Source organism: Hemiscyllium ocellatum, chromosome 8 (genome assembly GCF_020745735.1).
Source record: "Hemiscyllium ocellatum isolate sHemOce1 chromosome 8, sHemOce1.pat.X.cur, whole genome shotgun sequence".
NCBI lineage: Eukaryota > Metazoa > Chordata > Chondrichthyes > Orectolobiformes > Hemiscylliidae > Hemiscyllium > Hemiscyllium ocellatum.
This window is the reverse complement of record NC_083408.1, coordinates 115,955,987-115,966,026: the sequence shown is the minus strand read 5'-3', so window position 1 is coordinate 115,966,026 and position 10,040 is coordinate 115,955,987.

Here is a 10,040-nt window from a genome sequence, read left to right as displayed (position 1 = left end):
CAGGTTAGGTGAATTGGCCATGCTAAACTAGATTACTTACAGTGTGGAAACAGGCCCTTCGGCCCAACAAGTCCACACCGACCCGCCGAAGCGCAACCCACCCATACCCCTACATTTACCCCTTACCTAACACTACAGGCAATTTAGCATGGCCAATTCACCTGGCCCGCACATCTTTGGACTGTGGGAGGAAACCGGAGGAAACGGGGAGAACGTGCAAACTCCACACAGTCAGTCACCTGAGTCGGGAATTGAACCCAGGTCTCTGGCGCTTGTGAGGCAGCAGTGCTAACCACTGTGCCACCGTGCCGTCCACCAAATTGCCCAAAGTGTTCAGGGTGTACCAGTCAGGGATAGATGTAGAGAATGGGGAATGATTGGGTGCTGTACTCTTCAGAGGGTCGGTGTGGACTTGATGGGCCAAAGGGCCTGTTTTCACACTGTAGGGATTCCATGATTCTATAAAAGGGAGATTGGAACACACAAATCTCAAACCCATGTCTCCTATACCAACCTCCCCTCCTGCCCAGGTATCTCTGAATCCCTTCACTCTGGTGGTGTCTGGGGCAGGGAGAGCTGTTGGTGCTCTGACTTGGGCAGGTTCATTCACCCAGGGACAGCTACTGAGCTGGAATCAGAACCTTGGCTCCCTCTTGATGGTTGTTCATGCAAAGATGAATTGCAGATCTAGCTCCCTATCTCAAACAGGACTGTCCCAGAGTGGCATCCAGAGGTGATTTTAATTGAAACTCATAAGATTTTGAGGGGACTTGACCAGGTGGATGTAGAAAGGATGTTTCCCCTTGTGGGAGAAGCCAGAACTAGAGGGTCATTACTTAAAAATGAGGAGGTTTAAACCAGAGAGGAGAAAGCATTATTTTCTTCAGAATTTCCTTCCCCAGAAGGCAGTGAGTACAGAATCTGTCTGTATGTTGAAGGCAGAGGGAAATAGAATCCTGATTACCAAGGGGAACAGAAGATTGTGTGGAGGAATATAGAGCTGGGATTAAAATCAGATCAAATGACGGAGCAGGCTCGAAGGGCCGAGTGGCCTCTTGTTGTCAGTATGAACTGCTCTGAGAATTTCACCAGTGATGGGTCTGTTCCTAAACTGTTGGCAGTAGCTTATGTCTCAGTCAATGTCGAACTGGCTTGAAGGACTGAGTGGCTTCCTCCTCCTTCTATGAGTGAACCATTGGGGATTTGTTAATGATCTAGGGAGGATGGGGAGCTAGACTTGTTCCAGTCTCGGTGATTACTAACCCTGAGGCAGAAACTCTGTAATGCCTGGGATAATTATCTGCTGCTTCATGGTGACTTTAGGCCTTCAGTCCCTAAACAAAATAACATTAATGCTCAGAATTTACACCAATCCCAGGTAGCTGTCCACTTGCCTGCTGCTGATATAAGCCTGGAATCAAGTCTTCAGTAGATCACTGCTGCTGTCCAGGGACGACTCCTGACCTTCCAGGTTATTGTCCTCTCAGTCTATAATCTCAGTTATTCCAGAACCTTCCAAATCATTGTCTCTTGTGCAAATTCATAAACACATCAGATACCATGGGCTCACATTCATTTGATTTGTATTCCTTCAAGTTCTGAAGCTTAACTCAAGCCAGAGAAGGTCTAAGTTAGATGGTGGTTGAGAGGATGAGATGTAGATAAAGGGAGACTGTTTTCTTTGGTCAGGGGGAGGAAGGGGTTTGGGTGTGGACGTTGGAGTGTAATGACTTAGAGGTGAGGTTGGGAAGTGCTCTTTTAAGGGGCAGTGAAAATTTGGAATACTCTTCCCTCAAACATCTGGAGAAATCAGGAGCTCATTGGAAACCTCAAAACTGAGCCTGACCAACCTTAATCCAACCTTAAATTGGTATTGATACTAACAGAGGCTCTGAGATCATGTTATCGATCAGCCAGGGTCTGGTATCCAATCTGAGAGTGTGGTCTTCATTGGATAAGGAACAACGGTAGGGAAATGGAGTTAAGGTACATATCAGCCGTGACCTGAATGCTGCAACAGGATGAAGATCTGATCTTTCCGATCTTAAATTCCTGGATGACCTTTACAGAGTATTGTCACACATTCCTCTCCAGAGAAACCTTCACAGGGACATTACAGCAATTGATTCTTCAGTCCCATGGAGATCAATCACAGCCTCAATACATCTCTTGACTTTTAAAAATTCATTCACAGGATGAGGATGTCACTGACCAGGCCAGCATTTTATTGCAGACCCCTAATTACTCAGATGACAGTGGAGAGTAAACCACATTGCTGTGGGTCTGGAGTCACGTGTAGACCAGCCTCGGCAAGGACAGATTTTTTTCCCTAAAAGACGTTAGTGAACCAGATGGGGTTGTATAACAATTAGCATTGGTCATCATTAGAATGTTAATGCCAGATTTTTATTAAATTCAAATATCACTATCTGTGATGGCAGGATTCAAATCCAGGTCCCTAGAACCTGGATTTGTGGGCGGCACGGTGGCACAGTGGTTAGCACTGCTGCCTCACAGCGCCTGTAGACCCGGGTTCAATTCCCGACTCAGGCGACTGACTGTGTGGAGTTTGCACGTTCTCCCCGTGTCTGCGTGGGTTTCCTCCGGGTGCTCCGGTTTCCTCCCACAGTCACAAAGATGTGCGGGTCAGGTGAATTGGCCATGCTAAATTGCCCATAGTGTTAGGTAGGGGGTAAATGTAGGGGTATGGGTGGGTTGCGCTTCGGCGGGTCGGTGTGGACTTGTTGGGCCGAAGGGCCTGTTTCCACACTGTAAGTCTAATCTAAAAATAAAGTCTAATCTAATCTAAACCTGGTTTTCTGGAGGAATAGGCAAGTGATAAGGTGAGATTAGATTCCTTACAGTGTGGAAACAGGCCCTTTAGCCCAACCAGTCCACACCAACCCTCTGAAGAGTAACCCATCCAGAACCATTTCCCTCCTAACACTATGGGCAATTTAGCATGGCCAACTCACCTGACCTGCACATCGTTGGATTGTGGGAGGAAACCGGAACACCCAGAGGAAACCCACACAGGCACGGGGAGAACGTGCATACTCCATACAGACAGTTGCCCAAGGCTGGAATCGAACCTGGGACTGTGAGGCAGTGCTAACCACTGAGCCACCGTGCTAACAGCAGCAGGACATCGCCTTGACCTGTGTGACTTCCTGTTGATTTGACTTCTCCAATGTGTGATGGTGAAAGTGACACTTCAATGTGTTTACAAAGATGGCAGCTGTGGCTTAAGGTTTGATTCTTTCATATTCCTATGCCCAACTCCACCCAGGAGGCGTTAGTCAATCGGTACAGTTACATCTTTATCTCAAATGACAGAGAAATATCAGCCAATTGTCAGGGAATGTCTAACCATCCTCAGTAGAACAGAGAAACAATTTTTTTTTAAATGGTTAGAAATAAACAACAATTGTCATTGAAGGACTCTCTCACAGAGATAGCAAGCAATGAGGAAGGCAAATGGAGCATGAGCCTTTATTATAAAGGGATGGGGTTTTAGACAAAGTCTTACTGTAATTATATCAGATTTTGTTGAGGTGACTCCTGGAATAGTGCCAAGACTGTCCTATGGAGAGATTGGACAAACTGAGCCTGGATTCACTTAAAATTTCAAAAGAATGTGAGGTGATCTCATTGAAACCTACAAATTACTTCGAGGGATAGGCAGGGGAAGTTGCAGCTGTTGACGCTGGATGGGGAGTCTAGAACCGGGGGAACAATTTATCAATAAAGAGGATGTCACTTTGGTCTGAGATGAAGAGAATTTCTTTTACTCAAAGGGTTGTGTGTCTTTGGAATTCTTTCCCACAGGGGGCTGCGGAGCTCAGTCTTTGAGTCTGTGTAAGATAAAACATGATAGATTTCTGATTACCAGTGATGCACTGAGTAATGGGAATGGGGTGGGGGAAAAAGCATGAAGTGTTCAAGCAGCTGTGATTACGCTGAGTAGTGGGATAGGCTCAATGGACTGAATGGCCTACCCCTGTTCCTACATTAAAGGAAGGGTTTTTTTTTCTTTTTAATTAGATGTATTAATGTTACCAGAGTACAGTGAAAAGCTGTGTTTTGCGTGCAGTACAAGCAGATTATAACATACAAAGGTCACGGAGTGATTGAACACAGTGAGGAATACAATGTTCGGCTGCAGAGAAAGTGCACAAGGAGCAGGATCAACATTAGATTTGAAATTTGAGAGGTGCATTCAGAAATCTAATAACAGCGGGAAGAAGCTATTCTTGAACCTGTTGGCATGTGTACCTTTTAAGCTTTTGCCTGATGGAAGAGAGGGGTCTTTGATGATGTTGGCTGCCTTTCCAAGGCAAAGAGGAGTGTAGATGGAGTCAATGGGATGGACTGAGCTGTGTTCACAACCTTCTGTGTTTTCTTACGGTCCTGGGCAGAGCAGTTTCTGTACCAAGCCATGATGCACCCAGATAGAAGGGTACACAAATACTCACAGATAGCAAAGGCTCACGCGGTTGATCCCAGAGATGAGGGAATTGTCCCACGAAGGATCAAATAAACGGGCCAGATTCTCTCTCTCGAGGGGTGAGCAGTAATCTCAGTGAAAATGATACAAAACCAAGTGGGGTAGATAGGAAAGGCTGTTTTACATTAGTCAAGATTTAAAAGATGGGATCAGGATAAGGAGTTGGTCATTTAGAACTAAAATAAGGAGAAATTTCTCCGAAGGGTCGAGAATCTTTCGAATTCTTTACTCCAGAGAACTGTGAATATATTCAAGGAGAAAGCAAGAGAATTTTGGGGAATGATGGAATTTAGGAATGAATTGGGAGTCTATGTTACTGTTAGCAGAGCAGACTATCTCTCCCACTGCTGTAGTTATTTCTTGTTCTCAAAATCATCCACTACCAACAGAATTTCATTTCATTCCCGAAACGAGACCCGAAACAAGTTTGAGGGAAAAGGTTTGCAATGCTGAGTTGTTTGTTCAGCAGTGTGGTTGACACAAGGTCCTGGGCTGATTGTCTAACAGAATAAAACACAAGCTATTCTTGTTGCTGCACTTTCAACATAATAAATTCTGATTCATCAAATTTGTTGGAATTGATGGTTTTATTTTAGGACAAGGAGAAAAACAAAATAATTCCCAGTATCTACCAAAACAAATAAAGCCAGGGCCAGGAGTTCAGAGCTGTCTCTATTGTGTTTAATAGTTTAGGTGTCTACCCACACGCAACGTGACTGACAAATGAAACACCACACACTCAATTTAATATCCTTCTGCCCACAATAGTTGACTCAAGACCTGATGATCAATGGTTTGCATTAAGTCATCAATAACTTTTTAATCTTGCAAACGTCCTTCTCTTTTTCAAATCTTCCGTAGTCAGCTCTTGCCTAAAGAAAACCCTTTTACACCCACTGTCTTTGCAGAAAGAGAGAAGGTCCCATATTCTATCCTCTATAAAGGTGAGCGCGTGCTCACCTCTGCTGTCCATGTCCTCCCTCAGAGAACATCATCTTCCCACCTCGGCCTGCGCTTGCTGACCTACAACAGTAAAGTGAGGATTTTAATCTCACACTCGCGTTTTCCAATCCCTCAATGGCCTTGCTTTCCCCCTGTCACAGGACTCCGCAAACTCCAATTTTACGAGCATTCCTGATTATTCTCCTTAACCTCAGTCTTCCAGCTCCCGGGGCCAGAGGTTCTGGAATTAAATTCCCAAACCTCTCCAGCTCATTTTTCTCTGACAGCTGCTCCTTAAAAAACCAATCTCTTTCCCCAACCTGTCCTAATATTTCCTGACGTTATACAGCGCGGAAACAGACCCTTCAGTCCAACCAGTCCATGCCAAACATAATCCCAAACAACGAGCAAAAACAGCAGGTGCTGGAAAAGCTCAGCATTTGTGAAGAGATATCAGAATTAACAGTTCTGAGGAAGGGTCACTGGACCCAAAATGTTAACTCTGATTTCACTTTAGTTTAGATTAGAGTGGGGTTGGAAAAGCACAGCAGGTCAGGCAGCATCCGAGAAGCAGGAAAACCGACATTTCGGGCAAAAGCCCTTCATCAGGAATAGAGGATTTCACAATGCAGAGGCATCCAGACCTGCTGCCCTTTCCCAGTGACTTCTGTTTTTGTTTCTGATTCACAATATTCACGTTCTTCTGGTTTTAATAATCCCAAACTAAACTAGACCCACCTGCCTGCTCCTGGCCCATAGCCCCCTAAACCTTCCCTAATCAACTCATTCAAAGGTCTTTCACATTGTAAATGTACTCACATCCACCACTTCCTCGGGAAATGCTCCCACATCCAGCACTTCCTCAGGAAATCTTCCCACTTCCACCACTCACTCCAGAAATGTCAACTTTCCCACATCCACCACTCCCTCAGGAAGTGTACCCACCTCCACCACTCCCTCGGGAAATGTCAACGTACCCACTTCCACCACTCCCTCGGGAAATGTCAACGTACCCACATCCACCACTCCCTCGGGAAATGTACCCACACCCACCACTCCCTCGGGAAATGTCAACGTACCCACTCCCACCACGTCCTCGGGAAATGTCAACGTACCCACGTCCACCACTTCCTTGGGAGGTCAGTGTCAAATCCTACTGGATACCTCACTTGTAAAGCACCTTGAGACATTTTGACATATTTGGAAGTGCTTTATAAATTCAAGTTTTCAATGTTCTCACTCCTTTGTGTCAGCCTCCACGCATCTACTGCTCCTTGGTAATATCCAGATATCTAGTGTCCAGCCAATCAGATATCTTATAATAGCAAAATACTACAACTGCTGGAACTGAGGGTACTGTAGAATTTGTATTGTATCAACAATATCTCAGATATATAGTCACAAATAATTACAAATCACAAGTGTTATTGTGCAGAATGAGGCCACTCAGCCCATTGTGTGCAGTTCTATTCCCTAGTGCCAATCTCCTTCTTTCCCCCCTATCCCTGCACACCATTTGTATCCAAATAACCATCCAATGCCCCTCTTGAATGCCCTCAACTGAACCTGCCTCCACCACATTTCCAGGCAGTGGGTTCCACACCCAAACTACTCACTGGATTAATTTTCTTTCTCACATCACCCCTTACTTTGTTTGCACATCATTTTAAACCTACATCCTCTTGTTCTTGTGACTCTCACAAGCAGAAACACACTATCTACACTGTCCAGCCCACTCACTATTCTGAAAACCTCAATCAGATCTCCTCTCAGCCTTCTTCCCTCCAAGGAGTGCCATCCCACATTACTGAATTTGTTCATTCCTGGAACGATTCTCATAAACCTTTCCTCAACTCTTTCCAAAGTGTTCACATCCTTCCTATAGTGTGATGTCTACAGCTGTACACACTCCGGCTGAGGTTAAACAAGCGCCTTGCACAAGTTCCACATCACCTCGTTGCTCTTGTATGCTATGCCCATATTACTGCTCGCTCCCCCATCCTGCCTCCTTCAATGATCTGTGCATATATACACCCAGCTCCCTCTGCTCCTGCACATCCTTTAGAATTATATGCCCTATTTTATACTGTCTTTCAATGCTCTTCTGACCAAAGTGCATCATTCACACTACTCTTCGATCACCCTAACCTGCCAACTCCACCAACTTGCTGATGCCCCACTGGAAGGCAGCAGTTGCAATAGCAACACAATTCCCTGAAAGCTCCCCTCCAGGAGATATAGAATCCTGAGGTGGAAATATATTGGTGACCCTTCACTGTCACTAGTTTGAAATCTTGAATCTTCTAACAGCGTTGTGGTTGTATCGACACCCAAAGACTACAGTGGATCAAGGAGGCAGCTCACTATCACCTATTCCAGGGCAACTGGGGACAGGAGTAAGGTTAGCCCAGCCAGCAATACCCACAGTCTCAAGTGAAAACAATCAAACGGCACTTGAATGAGTTTTTAGGTAGGACTGGAATCACATATCTTTCTGGCCACTGCTCCTGATCCCTCAGACTTTCATTGCATGATTTTCTTTCAAGGTGGCATCAAATTTTCGAACTGCTCATGTTGCATTAGCACACAAGCAGCTCAGGACTCAACAAGTTCAGGCAGTTGGATTACTGCAGCAGGAACATCACCACAGCACCGGGAGTTCTAAATGCACATGGATTACTGAGCGTTTGTTTGGATCCACATTCCCAAGTTTAACAAGAATGACTCCATTCACGGTATCAGTGAGAGGTGACTGCACAGGCAGAGCTAACAGAAACATTGAAAAATTAGAGTCAATGACTGTGCCCCTCTGTAGGGTACACAGTACTGATTTCCACAAATTTCAACCTCCCATAGAGTCATTAACTCTTCTAGTCTCGTTGGAAACGCCCTCATGACATAATAGAATATATAGAACATAGAATATAGAAAAGTACAGCACAGAACAGGCCCTTTGGCACACTATGTTGTGCCAAGGATTAATCCTAACGTAAAATAAAATAACCTAACCTAACCTACGCACCCCTCAACTCACTGCCATCCATGTGCATGTCCAGCAGTCGCTTAAATGTCCCCAGTGACTCTGCTTCCACCACCATGACTGGCCGCATTCCATGCATTCACAACTCTCTGCATAAAGAACCTACCTCTGACGTCTCCTCTATACCTTCCTCCTAATATCTTAAAACTATGACCCCTCGTACCAGTCAATCCTGCCCTGGGGAAAAGTCTCTATTGACTCTATCCATCCCTTTCATTACCTTGTATACCTTGATCAAGTCTTCTCTCTTCCTCCTCTCCAGAGAGAAAAGTCCGAGCTTAGTCAACCTTTCTTCATAAGACAAGCCCTCCAGTCCAGGCAGCATCCTGGTAAACCTTCTTTGCACCCTCTCCAAAGCCTCTGTATCTTTCCTATAGTAGGGCGACCAGAAATGGACACAATATTCCAAGTGTGGCCTCACCAGGGACTTGGAGAGCTGCAACAAAACCTCGCAGCTCTTAAACTCGATCCCCCTGTTAATGAAAACCAAAACACTATATGCTTTCTTAACAATCCTATCCACTTGAGTGGCAACTTTGAGGGATCCATGTACTTGAACATCAAGATCCCACTGTTCCTCCACACTGCCAAGAATCCTGGCCTTAATCCTATGTTCAGCAATCGAGTTTGACCTTCCAAAATACATCACCACATTTATTCGGGTTGAATTCCAACTGCCATTTCTCAGCCCAGCTCTGCATCCTGTCTATGTTGCGCTGCAGCCTGCAGTAGCCCTTGATACTATCAACGACACCTTCAACCTTTGTGTCATCTGCAAATTTACTAACTCACTCCTCAAACTCCTCATCCAAGTCATTTACAAAAACTACAAAGAGCAGAGGCCCAAGTACAGAACCCTATGGGACACCACTCAACACTGACCTCTAGGCAGAATACTTTCCATCTACAACCACTCTCTGCCTTCTGTCAGCCAGCCAATTCTGAATCCAGATAACCAAATCTCCCTGTATCCCATACTTCCTGACTTCATTAATGATCCTACCATGGGGAACCCTATCAAATGCCTTGCTGAAGTCCATATACACCACATCCACCGCTCGACCTTCGTCGACCTGTCTTGTCACCTCCTCAAAGAACTCAATAAGATTTGTGAGGCATGACCTGCCCCCCACAAAGTCATGCTGACTGCCTTTAATCACACTATGCTTTTCCAAATCGTCATAAATCCTATTCCTCAGAATTCTTTCCAAAACTTTGCTGACCACAGATGTAAGACTGACTGCTCTGTGATTGCCAGGGATTTCCCTTTTGCCCTATTTGAAAAGAGGAACAACGTTCACCTGTTTCAAACTTCAGAATTACATCGCAGCCGAATCTTCAGCCGGGATAAAACTAATTTTATTCTGTGGCATTTCAATATTCTTTTTCGCAACACAGAAGTGCCTCACAGGAGGCTCCCAAGCACTGAGGATGTCACCTAGACAGGGGACAAGACGTCTGCAACACAAATCCCCAGCTCGGTGAACAGAAGCACAACAACGAGCAGCCGAGCTACAAACCTTCTCCCAAACTTTGAATATTCTTTTTCGT